The sequence below is a fragment of the Grampus griseus genome (assembly GCF_964374135.1).
Source record: "Grampus griseus genome assembly, chromosome: 5".
NCBI classification, from domain to species: domain Eukaryota; kingdom Metazoa; phylum Chordata; class Mammalia; order Artiodactyla; family Delphinidae; genus Grampus; species Grampus griseus.
In genome coordinates this window covers 126,742,642-126,757,487 of record NC_138998.1, presented here as the reverse complement: position 1 = coordinate 126,757,487, position 14,846 = coordinate 126,742,642, and positions in this window count along the sequence as shown.

Sequence of the window (14,846 nt, the reverse complement as noted above, 5' to 3'; positions counted from 1 at the left end):
AACTGTCACAGCCAACAGGATTTTAAGGAGACATGAGAGCTAAATCTAATATGGTAACTAGAACAGGATCCTGAAATGGATAGAGGACTTTCAATAAAAGCTAAGGAAATCTAAATAAAGTATAGATTCTAGTAATAATTATGTACCAGTGTTGGTTTATTTATTTTAGCAAACATGCCATAATAATATAAAATATTAATAATATAAAATAATAATAATAGGGGAATCTGGCTGTTGGGTTATACAAAATCTATACTATCATCATTTTTTTCCATATATCTAAAACAGTTCTAAAAAGTAAAATATATTATAAAAGTAAAAATATTAAATTATGTCCTTCATTCTTAAACTAAGATTTAAGACTTTAAAATTTCAGGGCAACTGACATTCATAAATGTATTTGTTCTGTGTCATTTCTTAACTAGTCAACCACTGGGCATTTCTGCTTATCATTGATGTCATTTTCCTTTTCGATACATCTTATGTCTTAATTAAAATAAAATGACTCCCAACATCTAATGCTACCTCCAAAATGCTGGTTAATGATGTTGATGAATTCCCTTAGGATGCTAATGACCCTCTGCTGTATGTCACTAATTTTCTTGAAACAAAACCTAATGATTTTTATTAAACATACATCACATTCTTATCTTGCTACCTGAACTAGGTTGATATGTGTAATATTTATTTCTGTGCTTAAAAGTTAGGCTGAGTGCTGTTTTGTGGCTGCCAGTTAAACCTCCTGGTCTCACATAGAGTAGAAGTTGTAGTTTTTCTATAAAAATCAGATCAGTAGGAGTGAAAAACAGCTCTGTTTAATTCAGGAATAAATGTTCTCCAATGGTTCTCCTTATGTCTTACCATCTCACTTGCTATTTTAATAGCCTAATGAAACAAAGACTAAATTTTTCACATTTGGTGATGGTAGGACAGAGGCAGGAAAAAAGGAACCTTGACATTCTCAACAAATATTGCTGTTCTTGGGGAAATATAACAAGTTATTTTCTCATTGTTGTTGGTGGTGATGTCCGTTGTGATGGTGGTGGTGGTGGTGGTAGTTATAATAAAGGTATTGGTGCTGCTGCCATTCTTGGGGTAATGATGTTAGTGGTGGTGGAAGTGGCAGTGTGGTAGTGGGGATGGTGGTTGTGTGACGGTTCTTGGTGAATACTGGTAGTATTTTTGGTGCCAAAGTTGACAGTGACAGTGGTATAATCAAAAATATATAACAAAACAAACAAAATTCCTACAAATTGTTACAGTCACAAAGGTTAAAAACCACTGAGGGATTGATTTTTAAGGTAAGTTTGCTGGTAACTAAAGTGGTCTCAGAACATGAGTATTGGGCATGGTGGTATTGCAAACTGGGGCTCTGAAAATTCTTTCTTATCCACGCATTGCTCTCAGTGACCTTGACCAATAATGGCCAACATGACTCTATAAGACAGAGTTCTTGTGTTCACATTTTCCAGGGATTCTTCTAGCACCACTCTGGTCTTTGGCTTACTCCTCTAGAGCAAGACATTAGATGTAAAAATTAAAGCATTACACGATTGCTTTTAAATACATTTACAGTTACATTTTTAGGCTTAGCATGTGTATCTTGGAGAAGAGAAATCAACCAGGCCACTCAGATGGTTGTTGCAAATGAAATCCTTTCATTCTGAAGTGTTTCACCAGATGATCACCACTTGCAGGTGATCACCACAAAACTCACAAACACTTGATTATACAAACATAGGGAAATCATCTGGCAATGTTAAAGCTTTTCTACATCTAATGGGCAGGTGGTAATAGAAGGCCACTATAAAACATGAGATTTAAATGGTAAATACAATGATAAAAGGAAGTGTAAACAAAAACAAATGATGGGACCAAAATTCAAGACTTAAACGTTTGAAAATCAAAAAGCCATTTAAGCACATAAATTCTCTGAGTCATCCTTGTTCCAAAAGTAAAATTATTTACTGTCAAATATGGATAATCTTAGAATACTTTTGAGGATGTTTTTCTGCCTCTTTATAGGATTTTATGGCTTAAAGTAAGCTATAAATAATAGCCAATAAATTGTAGCTCATTCTTTTACTTGCCAAGAATTTATTTAACCATCAAATAAAGTATATTTTGTACATTCTATTCGATTTTTATTCATTTATCAAGTATCCAGTGAAAACTAACTATACGTAAGTACATCCTAGAAATATGTTGCAGAGGGCTCTGACCTCCACTGGCTTCTAATAAGTAGTAGCCAAGTTTTAGCGTCTGAAAGTTTCATATCCTGGACCCACCTCTTATAAACCATTTGGTGTGTGCAATTTTTTTATCCTTTCTGTGTCTCACTTTCCTAATCTCTAAAATGAGCCTATTCCTATTTATTCTATTAACTTGTTGGGAATCACATGACACAGCATAACTAAGGAAACTATTAAGATATCTAAACATGATATGCACTTTCAAAATGCCTATCCCTTCACCAAAAAAGAAAAGCATAAGAAATTTTAAGATGAACTGTAGTAAGTTGTGTATAAATCACAAAAGTTTTTATTCTAAAATCCAAGTCTGATAGAGTTACTACCATAATAAATACTTTTTTATGGCTTTTTCCTCATGTTTAAGATACGGTTCAAATCCATGCTCTGAACATGGCCACCTTCACTTCTGGTGATTTTTTGGCACACTTTAATCCAACTGCATTGAAATATTAATAAGATTTGGGTCTCTGTAAAGATAATTCCCTTCCCTTTTCCTCTGAAATAGCTTTTATTCTCACTCATCTTTTATTTGGCAAATCCTTATTCTATAAGACCCAGGTCTCTTGTGTTTCTTTATGAGAACTTTGTTTCGCTCATTTTTATTACCACTGTCCTTTGTGTATAAACATTTTAAGACTTGTTACACTAAAATACTACAATTTTTAAATGCAAAATAAAGATAATAATATTTCAAAGAGTAGCTATAAATATTAAATGAGAAAGAGCTTACAAAATGGTTAGCACAATGTTTTGACATGGCAAGTGTTCAATAAATATTACCTAGCAGTATATATGTGTCTATTTCACACTGAAGTTTGTATATCTCAGGCATGATGCATTACATCACATTGTATAACCTCTACAGATATTTGAATTAGTGAAATATAGCAAATATTAATTTATTCAATAAAATATGGAAAACTGCACATTTTATAAAAAGTAAAGTCCTTGAATGAATTCCATGAATCTAAAAAGCCAGTTTATTTGTATCAGTACAATATTTTTAAAAAAATCAAATGTCTATTTTAAACATATTTTATTAATGCTATTAGCCCCAGATATATTTTCATAAATTCAGTAGGTGGAAATTCTGTAGATTTAAAATATAACTGTTTTTGCTGAAAGGTTTATAGAATCTTTTCAAAATGGGCTTCAGACTGGATTTGGATGGCAGATTGAACACATACTTCTGCCTAAGTATGGCAGAAAAATATTGCATTCTAAATTATTCAATAATAGTGTTAAAACAAGAAACTGTCAAGAACAAAGAAGAAAGACTGAGATGTTTCTGGACCATAGGAAGCATATGGGAAAAGAGCAAAACAACAGCAGCCTAAAATCCTTCTAGGAAAGAGTTACTGGAAAGGTATAAGTAGATGGAGAGAAACATATGTTCTCAAACATGCTAGGATCAGAAGGGCTCCTGGAGCCATTCTCAGGGAAAGCAATTAAGACAAATGCTTTCCTACTGGTTCTGTCTAGCTCCCTCCCTCATATCACACCCACCCCCTCAATAGGAATTTACTGATTACTATAAAGAATAAGTATAACCTCCTCTCTCTACCCAGGTGTATTATTACCTTCTCTGAACATGTCCCACATACCCATATAAACACACATACTCCTAAGAGTGTACGAAAACATATACTATTTCACCTAAAATAAGAGCTATGTACAATAAATTTCAAAGTGTTGGGGAAATTAGATCAAAGCCCCCTTAGGTATCATAGATTTTCACTTATTTTTAATGAATAAAATATATTATGCTGTAAAAGAAAATTAAAAAAAAAATTAAATGATAAGCAAGCTATTGACAGAGAATCAGAATTTCCATTCCACTCTGAGAATTTCATGTTTATGCTTACGCTGAAAATTATAACTTTGTGTGAGCTGGGATATTAACATCCAGCTGGGGTACCCCCTAAAGTACATTAACATTGCACAGAAAGGCAAAAATTGTAAACAATTTAAAAGTAAAGGATTGATAAAACCAAATAATAATTCCCATCTGCAATGAGATATTACTCATTCAGGTTAAAAGCTTTATAGTCTGTTGGATTTTATAGTCCTATCAAGTTTCTGGCAGAACAGGAAGAAGAGGAGAGGCCCCAGGACCCAGATTATCTATTTTATTGTTGGAACAGCGTGTTTTGAGATGAGTGAGTTGTGGCTCAGTGCCTACTAGTGTGAATAACCTGTCTACCCACTCTGACCCTTACCCTCTGTTTACATTCATTGATTAGCATGGGAATATTTGTTTAGTAAGTGACCAAAAGAGAGATTTGTGTGTGTATGTGTGTGTGTGTGTGTGTGTGTGTGTGTTTATGAGGGACAAGAATAGCATAGGTGAGTGAGAGAGATTATATAATATATTTTCCTTACTTAGTCTCATAATTGGAATTTAGCTTCTTGAAGACAGGACTAAAAGTTTCAAAATATCCAGGGCAAGAGAAATGACCAGAGCTACTGAAGTTATTATAGATAGATGATGTGAAACTGCAAATTAAACAGAGTTCTTGCCTGTCCAAGTGAGGCAATGTTTGGAAGAAGGCCATCCCTTCTTCCTTTGCTTAAAATCTAGCAACAATTGGATATTCATGCTCCATGTGTAGAATATGGATCACATAATAGCTGGTGACATCTGTAACAGTTTTATGGCCAGAGGTATATTGAGCTGGAGAGAAAAAGGAAATAACCAGTGGACATTTGGTGGTGATGGTAGTTATAACCCATCAGGATAGGCAACACTGTGTTGAAGTAACAAACACATTTCCCAATCTCAGTAAATTGACACAGCAAATGTATTCTTTACAGATCCTGAATATTCATACTGTTTTAACAGAGGGACTCTACCTTTCAAGTTACTCAAGGTCCCAGGATGATGGAAGCTTCATTTTAATATGTGCTTCCATGGTCTCTGAAGCACTGGAGATGGGAGGTCACGTGATGAATTGCCAACAGGCTCACTGCTACTTCCAGATGCAGTAACGTGTCACCTTTGCTCTAATTTCATGGACCGAGTCAAGTCAAATGGCCACAACTACCTTCTCTGGGAACAAAATATTGAAATCTTTTCATAAATCTGCAAGACAAAGATATTGAAGTTTTAACACATATAAATTGTTGCTTTCAGTTTTTTCCCAGTAGCTAAGAGTCTGGGTTTTGGGTACATGTCAGACCACCATTTTGGATCCCATATGTATATGGGATATATGCTTTTTGATATATAGGCTCTTTGATAACTCATGCTTTATCTGTTCAAATTAGTGGTCTCTTGTCAACATATCTGGTACAACAAAGAAGTGTATAGTCAAAGATGAATAAGGCCTGGGACATTTGTATTTCATTTGCTTTTGAGATTTTGGCTGAATAAAGATTATTATAGAAAAAATAGAAGGTCTAATTGCAGAATATTTTCAGAAATGAAGATATTTACATTATTATTTAAAAGATAATTGTGTACAGAATAATTCTACTTTTGTCCCAATATTGTCTTAGTCAAAAATCTCAATAGAAAACAAATGGTGCAGTTGTGTTGAATAAAAGACAGGGGATAAGAGAAGGAGTTAACTTGGATCCAATTGAGCAAGATCTTAAACCAGCTATTTATTTCATTCACACTAAACTGACAATGCTTGACCAAGAACTAAGATGCAAAATATTAGGTGTGAAGTGATCAAGGGGGTTGTCATTCATGAAAAGTTATTTTAAAAGTGATGACTATCACTAAACATGTTAGAAGGGACTTATGACTACATCTCACTATTGGGGGCTAGAAATACAACCACTGAAAAATACAGATCTAGCCATTAATATTAATATAACATATTTACAGAGTATCCTGTAAGCAGGACATATATTATTTAACTTTACAATGTACTTATTTAAATCCTCAAAGTTACTCTAAGGAAGAAAACTTTGGAAACAAACCAGCTTCTCAATCCTAAAATTTCCCTTTTCCTATTCATCTCCACAACAGAGTCAGAAGGAAAGTGTATTGCCAACAGGTGTCCGTTTCTAAGGCATGACACTGTAGAAACCATAGATCAGTCCTGGAAGCAAGTAAAAAGCTGCATTGAAACAATTTGGAAAACAATCTGAATTTCCCCTTTTGCATTCTACCTAAGGCCAGAGATACATGGGATGCTGAAATATTTGGGGCAGTCAACAATTCCTTAATGTAAATATAAATGTGATAACATCCTTATTTCACAGTTACTGTATATTGACTATATATTGATTTTTGTTGCTTTTGTGGTCCTTGTTCTGTGAGTGCTGTTTTAGACTGTGTACTTTCTTTCTTGGAAACAGGAAGAGAGTTTAGGTTCATTTAACCTATTAGCCTTGCTATGACTTGTGTTTGTATCAGAAGATTTTTCCAATGCCTGATTATTGTGGAAAATTTTATGAAGCTGTAAAACTTTCTGGGAACAAATTGGCTGTTACTGCAATTTCTATATATTTCGTAACCAGTGTCTGGGTATTTTGATATTATTATTTGGATGGAAAATGATGCAAAGAATATTAAATATTTATTTTGCTTAAATGACTGCCAGATATTAAGCAATGGTTAGAATGTACTTCCTTTGAAAAGAAAAAAAAAAAAGAAAGAAAACACACCCCGACAGTTTTCAAGTAATTCTTACCACAAAAGGAAGAATATTAGCTCCAGTACAACCTTAAGTAAACACATCTGAAGCTCAAATTTATTTTAGAAAATAACTACAATTAAGAGGCAATGCAGATCTTCCTTCTATTATTGCAATATGCTGATGATATGAATTTCTAATGTTTTTCAATGCTGCAAATGCTACTCAGTTTTATAGAGACACTTGTTACAGAAGTACTTGGAAGGACTTATATTCTCAGAATATATTCTAAAAGTAAATTTCCATTATATAGCAGCTGGACAGAGTCCAAAACATTGGAATCTCGAATTCTTCAGTAGAGGCCATCAAAGTTTATCCAAATGAAAATGAATAGATTTGGCTGAATCACTCCATTACCTTTATAGAATAATCACTTAGGAGGAAAAACTCCCTGGATATTTCAAAGGATTTTGAAAAGATGTTTAACTCTGAAACAGAAAGTCAAACTCCCACACTATCTCACACACCCTAATAGGAACTAGTGTGTAGCCAGTGGTTACACCCTTTCCCTCTACTATCTGAGGCTTTGGAAATGGTTTCCAGGGTTCTGAATATATTGGATCTCTTCCTTAAAAACTCAAAAGGTATCTCTAACTTTCCAAGGACATATCACGTATCTGCTAAATAAGAGGAGAGCATTGAGGAAAACTTCATTTCCTAAATAACAATCAAAAATATATGCAGAAGTTACAAAAATGACAGAAGACGCCAGAAAGATGATGTTCTGGCAGTGACCCCAGAAAACTCATGCCTTACAGGGTGACTTACAGGGTGGCCGTCTGCTGGAGCTTCCACGAGGTGATGAGCAATGCAAAAGTGTCAGCTTGTTTGCTCCCAGGGCTTCTGTAACTGTTTTCAGATGGATGTTTGTGAAAAGTTCCAAAAGTGAACCCTCTTCTCAGAAATTGCTCTCACATCAACTTTGCCCTGAACTGTAGCCACTATAGAGTATTTCTTGGAAAACATGACAGTATATATAGTGGATAAATTACATGAAAAAAACATGGTATTTGAAACACTAGAGGAGACTTAACACTCTGGCCAGGGACTCATTGATGCATCAGCCTAGAGACCTCAGCTTCTTTCCAGTATATGCTGTTGATGAGAAGATAGTAGAATGTCACAACACAGGGTAGTAATACGGGATGTTACTGGATCTTGATAAAGATCCTACAGGGCAATTGAAGAATTTAGTGGGTGGGAAACAAGCTACGGCCTTTGGAAGGAGCCAGAGACCTTACTGTCTTAGGATATTGTTGTTATCATATCTATACAACTAAGCCATAAATATTTTGTTCTGAGCTTTTGTTGTAATGCATTGATAGGTAGAAGTATGATTATAGGTTATTCATATCATCTTGTCTTGAACAAAGTTCAGAAATGGAAGGCTACAATTATATATCCCCCCATTCATCTACCCATTCATTAATATTACTACAGGAGGAGATATAAAATACATAAATAGGAAATTTTAAAAAATGAATGAGACAAGTGACTAGTTCTAAGCTGGAATGAAGTGACACTGAATAGTGAATATACTTTATATTTGGTAGGCAGGATAGAACTCCTAGGAGGTGACAGCTAAATTGATTCTGAGGACAGCAAAGCAGTCATGTGAGGATCGGGGACTGTGTATTTCAGGAAGAAGGAAACAAGGTCTTAAAGCTGAAATGAGCTTGGTTTATTCAGGAAGCAGCAAGAAGGGAGAGGATAACAGGGAGAAAAGTGAAGGTGTTCTTTCAAAACAGTCATGAAAACTTGGGAGCATCACAGGTTTCTCACTATGATGCTCTTAAAAATCAACCAGGCCATTACCACAACCAGTATCAGCAACAAAAGCAAACTATCTCCAAGACTGGAACCAACAAGCTAGATTCAAAACCATGAAGCAGGGAAGCAAAAAAGAAAGAAAATAACTATTTGGTGAAGGAGGACTAGAATCTACTCAATTAAGCTAAACTATGATCTGGGCTGGTCAGAATTTTGATTGAAGGAACATCTTATCCTTTCTAATTTTCAAGTTTCTTACTTAGTTCAAAGACAATTTTTTAAAAATCTGATTTTATCAGGATGAACTCAGCTGAATATCTTCAGCTTGGAAGGGAGAATTAAATCAAGCCTTGGGTCTCAACCTCTACATTACAGGGTAGGTTGCTTAGAATTTTCAGTTTATTTAGAGGTGAGCAGACTCTGGAGAGCTGAATTATTTTAACCATGCTTATAAATCATCTTTTAGGACACAAGAATGTCAAATCCATTTGGGAAGCCAGGAAAGTACCATAATGATACGGTAAGATTAGAAGGATAACCTTAAAGAAAAATATCTCTAAATAGATATGAACACAAATGCTTTCTTGACTGCCAAGGTGAGGTTCAACTACCAAGATGCCTACAGAATTTAAAATCTCCAAAGAGGACCTTCTAGACATTGAAACAGAATGGCAAATTCTTACCCAAATTGCTTCACATTCCTTTATCAAGAAGTTAGCTATGTAATTTTTCTAGACTTGAGGTATTTTGGTATACTTATTGAAAGGTATGCTATTCTCTTGATAAAATAAATATATTTCTTAATTCCTCAGAAACTTGAAAATGGCTGAACACATGTATTTTGTGTTCAGTGTTTTGGCTAAGACACAAAAATAAAATCCCAGAAAATTATGAGTTGTACCATCAAAAATTTTTGTGGCTGAAAGCACTTTTAAAATTGTAAAGCAATATACCAATGTGAATTTCTAGTATTATTATACTTAGCTTCTAATACATGATTGGCAATCACTAATTCTAGTCACCATGGAATCCTGCTCCACGCTGACTCTTCGTTACCTCTAATTCCTTGTTGTAAATTCTCCAGAATCTAAGCTTCATTTTTTATAACTCCTTTGATATTAGCCATAAATTTTTATTGTTCTATTCCGATTAATTGTATGACCTACATCTTTCTTGATTCCTCGGTTAAAGGCTCTATCCTCACAAATCAAGCCAAGTCTCCCAAAGTAAACTATTAGATCCAGCATTTCTAAAATGTCTTTTGTATCTCATGATTTTTTATAAATATTCCAATTTTGTTATCTCTAAGTTATGAAAAGTTTTTTTTTTTATTTTTTGGTCCACTTATTCTAACATTCTTACCAATTAGTAGATTTGGGAATATGACAGGCCGAATGGCTTTCTAAAGATATCCACTCCCTAAACCTGTGAAAATGTTATATTAAATCACACACACACACAAAATCTGTAGATATAATTGAGATCAGTGACTTCTACATAAGGAGAGTATCCTGGATTATCCAGGTGAGTTCAGTTTAATCATATGAGCCCTAAAAAGTAAAGAACTTTCTCTGGTTGGAGAAAGAGATAAAGAAGGCAGACAAGTTCAAAGTGTGAAAACAAAGTGATGTAGTGTCTCTGATTCTGAGCAGTAGACGCCCATGCAAAGATTAGAGAGAAGCCTCTAGAAACCAAACTCAGGCCCCATATGACAGCCAACAAGGAGACTGGGACCTCAATTCTACAAGCACAAGGAACTGTGTTCTGCCTGGAACTAAAACAGCTTGGAAGAGGATTCTCCTTCAGAGCTTCCAGATAAAATCCCTGGCTTACCAATATCTTGATTTTGGCCTTATGGATTCAGAGTAGAGGATCCAGTGAGCCCACCCAGACTTCTGACCCTCAGAATTGTGAGATCATAAACTGGTGTTGTTTAAAGCTCTAGTTTTGAGGTGAGTTGTCACAGCAGCAATAGGAAACTCATGAAAGAATTCACTGTTTCTAAATGTCCTTGCTTATTATTCAACAGATTAACTGGATATGAGGGGTGTTAAGGCTACTCGCACTGACTGGAGGCTTTCTACCACTGTGTTCAGAAGAATATTAAAGAACACAGAAAATAAGTTTAATAGGAACCTGAGTATTTTTCGAAAGTCATTTATATTCAGGGAAAAATGTCAACAGCAATCGCTCCTAGCATGTCTTTATCTACATCAAAGAGGGTATTTCTTTTGTTCTCATTAAGAAGAATTATGGCAAGTTCATGTAACCTAAAGCCCCACCTCACTTGGTTCGATTTTTTTTTTTCAGTAAATGAGTCATTGCTAATGCAATTCTTAAAGTCCCACAGGAAAAGAATTAAGTACTTAGTTGACAAGCACTTTTTTTTTTCAAGTAAAAGGATAAGCAATTCTCTTCTTATTTCAACCTGAACTCCACTACTAAACTGTGTTGTTTTTTTCTTTTAAAGCCATCAAAGATAATGATAAAGTAAAAGCTAAAAAACTGTATTAATTATTCATATATTTTGTAGATCTTTTCATTCCTGCTTCCTTTTTTTTTCCTTATTTAGTCAGTCTCTAACTTGAGACCCTTCTCCCACTTATTCACTTTATTCACTTTTTTCTTTTTTTTTTAAATTGAAGTATAGTTGATTTACAATGTTGTGCCAGTCTCTGCTGTACAGCAAAGTGACTCAGTTATACACATATAGACATTCTTCTTTTATATTCTTTTCCATTATGGTTTATCACAGGATATTGAATGTAGTTCCCTGTGTTATACATTAGGACCTTGTTGTTTATCCATTCTAAATGTAATAGTTTGCATCTAACAATCCCAAACTCTCAGTTCATCCCTCTCCCTCTTCCCTCTCCCTTGGTAACCACAAGTCTATTCACTATGTCTATGAATCTGTTTCTGTTTTGTAAATAGGTTCATTTGTGCCATATTTTAGATTCCACATATAAGTGATATCATATGGTATCTGTCTTTCTCTTTCTGACTTACTTCACTTAGTATGATAATCTCTGACATAAATTGTACCAAGATTTTCTTAGGTCAGTCTCCCAAGGCAATATAAATAAAAACAAAAATAAACAAATGGGACCTAATCAAACTAACAACCTTTTGCACAGCAAAGGAAATCATAAAAAAAATGAAAAGAACAACATACGGAATGGGAGAAAATATTCGCAAATGATGTGACAGACAAGGGCTTAATCTCAAATATATACAAACAGCTCATACAACTCAATAACAGAAAAAACAAACAACCCTATCGAAAAATGGGCAGAAGACCTTAATAGACATTTCTCTAAAGAAGACATACAGATGGCCAGTAGGCACATGAAAAGATGCTCAACATCACTAATTATTAGAGAAATGCAAATCAAAACTACAGTGAGGTACCACCTCACACTGGTTAGAATGGCCATCATTAAAAAATCTACAAATAACAAATGCTGGAGAGGGTCTGTAGAAAAGGGAACCCTCCTACTCTGTTGGTAGGAATGTAAGTTGGTACAACCACTATGGAAAACAGTATGGAGGTTCCTCAGAAAACTAAAAATAGAATTACCATATGATCCAGCAATCCAACTCCTGGGAATATACCTGGACAGAACTATAATCCAAAAAGGTACATGAACCCCTATGTTCATTGCAGCACTATTCACAATAGCCAAATCATGGAAACAATCTAAATGTCCATCAACAGATGAATGGATAAAGAAGATGTGGTACATATGTACAATGGAATACTACTCAGCCATAAAAAAGAATGAAATAATGCCATTTACAGCAATACAGATGCAACTAGAGATTATCACTTTATTCACTTTTTAAATGACTCTATGATACAACATAAATTAATTAAAAAGTGAAAATTCTGGAGTCATCTGGGTAAATGTTAAATTATTTTTAAATGTTAAGGCAAATTTTATAAATAAAAAACAGATTTTGCCACCAAATGTAATTTTAGAAAAATATTTTGGCATTTTGTCAATACCTAATTTTTCAACATTCCTTTGTACAAAATTTCCCATCCTTTTCACATTCCAAAAATACTTATTCTAATTAAATAATAACTTTCTTTTGCACTTCTGTCAAATAACTTTTCTACTTTTGTAATGTATCTGAATCAATACATGTCATGAAAAAAGTATTAAAAAATGCTTTATGAATCTTTTGGATATAAAAGTATACATAGCAGAAATCCTGTAACACAGATTCTGAAGACTCCTTAGATTGTTACAAGACAGCTTTGAATTTATGTAGCCAAAGAATGAATAAAAAATTCTATAGTATCATAAATCTATAGCTTCAATTTCTATATCTTTTTATGTTCTGATGTGTTTATAATTCTTGCTTATTTAAAAATATAAATATAGTATATAGTATATATACTATATACTGTATATAGTAAAATCAAAATCAAAATCTTGTTTATAATATTCTTGTCTATAATATTCTTGGACCATTATTTAATTTTTCACTTATTTTTTTATTCATTTATTCAGTAAATATTTATTGAGCATCTATTTTATGGAAGGTGTTTTTCTAAATTATGGGAATATAGTAAGGGTAAAAATCTAACCCCCCAAATCCTGTCCTCATTGAAGTCATGTTATTACTGGCAGGGAGGTTTCTAATGAGTGTTACAGCATAGCTCAAAAAAGATTATCCATGTGGATTTCTATATACATGACTTAATTTAGTTCATCTTCCATTATTGAAATTTTTATTTGGCAACCTTTAGAAAATAAAATATCAATCCCATTCTGCTCTTAAAGTTGTTATTAAAAACCAAAGCAAAGAGACAAGCATACAAGAACACTAACCCAGAGTACAGCAGAAACAACTTACAAGCTGTTTAACTTGAATGAGGAAATATTATTTTTTCCCATTTTACAGCTGGAAAATGAGGGATAGGCAAATGTGAAGTAACTTGCCTGAGGTCACTCAATGAGGTTCAGTTGAGTTTGGGCTCTAACTCAGAAGTTCCTGATTATCTGTGGTTGGGCCACAAGTTCATAACCGCTGGCTCATAGCAGCTTCCGGAACAGAATGCAGTTTTCCTGTAAGTCCTAGAGAGTTAGGCTGCCACATCAACATGAGTGCCTTCAGAACTCGGGTTCCTAGGAAGGTCAGGGACGGCACGTTCTTATTGCTTTAACCTTTCTGCCCACATTGAGGAAATTCACAGCAAGGTAAGTCTTGCCAAAAGAAGGGAAGCAAGAAAGATAACTTGAGGAAATGTTGTGCCTAATAGCCATGGGTGAAATTTAGAGTTCACAAAGCCTGGGAAAATTAACTTCTTCTGCAGTAGAAGTCATGAAATTAAATTTAACACTCTCGGCAGTTTTCTGACAAATATTTTTGCTTTTCCATTAATCCCAAATGAAACAGTACTAACTCCAAGTTAAAATTAGAGCCAGGCCAGTGAACAGGCTGTGAATATTTATACCTAAGAGTTTAATATGCTATAGACTTAAACAGTTCAGCCCTGGGAGTTTAAAGAATGATCAACTTGGATTCAGGTACAGCTAAATCAGTTCCAAAAACTCTGGCACACAAAATTCAGTTTCCTGCCTTGATGGATTGCAGTGCACTTGGGTGGGCTCAGAAGTTATGAGAGAAAAACAAAATTAAATGCTTTTAAATTGACTCAAACCACTGGGCTGCTAACATTCAACACATAAAAATAACCATCCTGCAAACTTACACTGAAAAAAACACAAGGGGCTTCCCTGGTGGCGCAGTGGTTGAGAGTCTGCCTGCTGATGCAGGGGACACGGCTTCATGCCACAGTCCGGGAAGATCCCACATGCCGCGGAGCGGCTGGGCCCGTGAGCCATGGCCGCTGAGCCTGCGCGTCCGGTGCCTGTGCTCCGCAACGGGAGAGACTACAACAGTGAGAGGCCCGCGTACCGCAAAAAAAAAGAATCAATAAAAAAAACACACAATAATACAAAAAACAAAACAAACATACAAAACATAAAAATCATACTCAGATGACTCACTCTCTCAATCTGTGGGGACAACAGATTCAATGAGATTACTTGGCTGCTGCAGTGACATTAAGAGAAATGGAGCAAACATTCTTCTCCAAAGAGAGATGGAGTTGTTCAGTTTGCACCAGATCCTTACCCCCAGTCCTACTGTGCAACTAGAT